The sequence below is a fragment of the Solanum tuberosum genome, unplaced genomic scaffold, assembly GCF_000226075.1.
Source record: "Solanum tuberosum cultivar DM 1-3 516 R44 unplaced genomic scaffold, SolTub_3.0 scf00041, whole genome shotgun sequence".
Taxonomy (NCBI): domain Eukaryota; kingdom Viridiplantae; phylum Streptophyta; class Magnoliopsida; order Solanales; family Solanaceae; genus Solanum; species Solanum tuberosum.
Genome location: NW_006238965.1, coordinates 1,315,501 through 1,318,571, shown reverse-complemented (window position 1 = coordinate 1,318,571; position 3,071 = coordinate 1,315,501). Strand labels below are relative to the sequence as shown.

Below are 3,071 nucleotides of genomic sequence, written 5' to 3'. Positions count from 1 at the left end.
ATCATCTGAATGGTAGTGGTGTCTATGTCGCATGCCTAAGGTAATAACCATATGTTATATCTTATTGTTGTATCCTTTCATACGTAGTACACATGCTCTTTTAACCCAAGTCCCAAAAGTAACTCGACAACTTCCCAAATGTAAGATCTTATGTTGTGTTGTGGTTACAGTCATAACATTATTGTCATTTCTCTATTGGAAAATGTGGTGCATCTAATTCTTTGGAGGTTCGTTTAGTAAAAACATTGAACCTCAAACTAGAAATATAGCTCTACTAGGAGATGCAGAGGCTACCAACTGCTTAGGCAGTTTGATATCCTGGACTTGAAAGTTTTACGAGACCTATATTTGGGAGTATGAATCTGCAAACCATAGGGAAACTCCTGGTTTTTCTTATATGACATCGTAATAAGATTAACCGGTACCAATCTAATAGGCAAAGTGAAACTTTTTTTGGATTCTTATCAACTCAAATTGGTTAACTGTTTTAAAAGAACATGAAGTTTATTAGTCCTTCATGACATCAAAATTTTATGACGTTTAATTAATATGGTATTGATTCTAATGAAAAAAAATTCTTCTCTGTTTCCAAATAGATGGGGATGTCAAGTGCACTGGACACATTTTCTGGACAGTCTTATGGAGCAAAACAGTATCATATGCTTGGCATTCTCATGGATAGATCTATGATTATACTTTCACTTTTATGCATACCTCTTGCAGTCATTTGGGAAAACACTGGCTCTATTCTCATGTTTTTAGGCCAAGATCCTAGTATATCTGATGAAGCTGGTCATTATGCCTTGTATTTCTTGGTGTTTTCTCTTACGGCTTGCTCCAATGTGTTATGAGATTCTTACAAACACAAAGTATTGTCATCCCTATGGTGTTATATGCTGGAGTTACAACCTTAATCCGCATCGTTGTCTGTTGGATTTTGGTCTTCAAGATTGGACTTGGTGTCAAAGGAGCTGCTCTAGCAAATTCAATCTCTTACTGGCTTAACTTCTTGTTTTTGGCTATTTATATCAAGTTTTCTCCTACATGTGCAAAGACTTGGACAGGACTGTCAAAAGAAGCTCTCAAGGATATGCTTGCTTTCATTGGACTCGCGATTCCCTCTGCCATCATGGTCTGGTCAGTCTACATTTCTTGACTTGTTGTGCTGGTTTGTTTGTTGATTTAACTTGTCTAATTTGATGATTATCAACAGCTTAGAAATGTGGTCATTTGAGCTAATAGTTCTGCTTTCTGGCCTCCTTCCAAATCCACAGTTGGAAACCTCAGTGCTTTCAATCTGGTTCTAATTGTGCACCTCTTATTTATCAAGCTAATTTTTTTATTTTCAAGTCTAACTGATTTGTTTCATTGTTTGCTAGAGCCTAGTCTTAATACATCTGCAATAGTTTGGATGATCTCTATTGGACTGAGTGGTACTGTGAGGTTAGCCATCAAAAAGAAGAAGAAAAGAGGTAGTACTTGGTAGTTCTTTTCCTTCTGCTTCAGAAGAACATAGATAGTGCTAGTGCATTCAGTTCTTCAGGCCACTATTACTTTACAAGCTAATACAGTAAGCAGTTTCATGCAGATAGGACTCTAAGATGTTGCATCAGCAAACAATGCAATCAACCTAATGATGCTTCTTCTGAATTGACGTGCCGCCTGATTGACCTAGCTACAAGTATCAAATAAAGTTGGCTCTATTGAAGATCCTCCTGATAGCACATCATTGTTATCCATTTTGCCATAGTTTCACTAGGAAAAAGAAGTAATAGTTCAATCTCCTTGTTTTTCCATTGTTGAACACATTCTCTCCGGGGTTTTTTTTTATAACTTGAACATATTGTTGTTTTTATAATTCATATTTTTTTTACGAAGACAAGAAAGTAAATGTATTGATTGTTCTTGTTTTATATGAATGACGTTGTTTTAGTTTGGTAATTCTCTATTATTATTTTTGAATTGGTTTTCTGATTAAATATATGATCGAGGTGAATTCATGGTCAACATTAGTTTCCATAATAATTTCTAGTAAAATAGGTCTTGTTTAGCAGCAATTATTGTATTTTTACCGGTAATAACAAATGCCGCAAAATAAAGGAAGCTTTATTGGCAATAATAAATGCCGCTAGAAGTAATTACTTTTAGCGGCAATAATATGGACATTTACCGGCAGTCTATATAAATGCCACTAAAGGCTTTAGCGACACTGGATGCAATGGCATTAACTTAAATGCCGCTAAAAGGAAAATTAAATGCCGCTAAAAGTGATTTTTGTTGTAGTGTATAATCATGACATTAAACTATATAAAAAGGATTAAGTGTTACCTCTTGTGAATATTAATTCACAAAAAAAAAATAAGACCATGATTGGAACCACGAAAATAAACCTCGAGCTCAACTTTTATTGTGTTTTTTTTGTTGTTGTTTTAGAAAAAAGAATGAAAAGTTTTCTTTTTTTTTCTGTCTTTGTGCGTGTGTTTTTTAAAAAGAAAAATGTTTTTCCGTGTATTTTGTAGTGTAGCTGATTTTTTTTACTTGGTTTTGTGCGTCTGTGTAGTGTTTTGTTTTTTGTATGTATGTGAGTGTGTTGTTTTTTTTTTCCTTCCTTTTTGCTGCCTGACTGTCGTCGTGTAGGTACATGTGTGTATTATTTTATAGGCGTATGTAGTTGTATTGTTGTTGAGAGGAGAGAGGAGTGGGGTGTGTGGGGTAGTGGAGTGGAATTGGGGTAGTGGGGTTAGTTTTAGGTTTTTATTTTTTATTTTTTTATAATATAATATAAGAATATTATTTAAATACTTTTAAACTAATAAAATTGAGTAGCTAATAATAAATTATAAATAAGTAATACTAGCTTATTTATTAAACTAATTTAAAGGAAAATATATTTTTTTTTGTAACTTTTCTTTTCTTTTTTAAACAATCGAAAATAAAACTTACTTAAAAGAGTGATTCTTTTGTTGTTTTCAAATATTTTAAAATAAATTTAATAAAATAAGATAAAAGTAAAAAATATTTAATTTAGATCTTTAAAATATTTAAACTCTAAAAATGGTGTAAAATTTTAG

At 32.6% G+C, this 3,071-nt stretch overlaps 1 pseudogene; it reads left to right on the top strand.

Annotated features, from left to right (window-relative positions):
• Positions 1–548: 548 nt before the first annotated feature.
• LOC107059812 (protein DETOXIFICATION 16-like) lies at positions 549–1,813 on the top strand (annotated as a pseudogene).
• Positions 1,814–3,071: the final 1,258 nt, after the last annotated feature.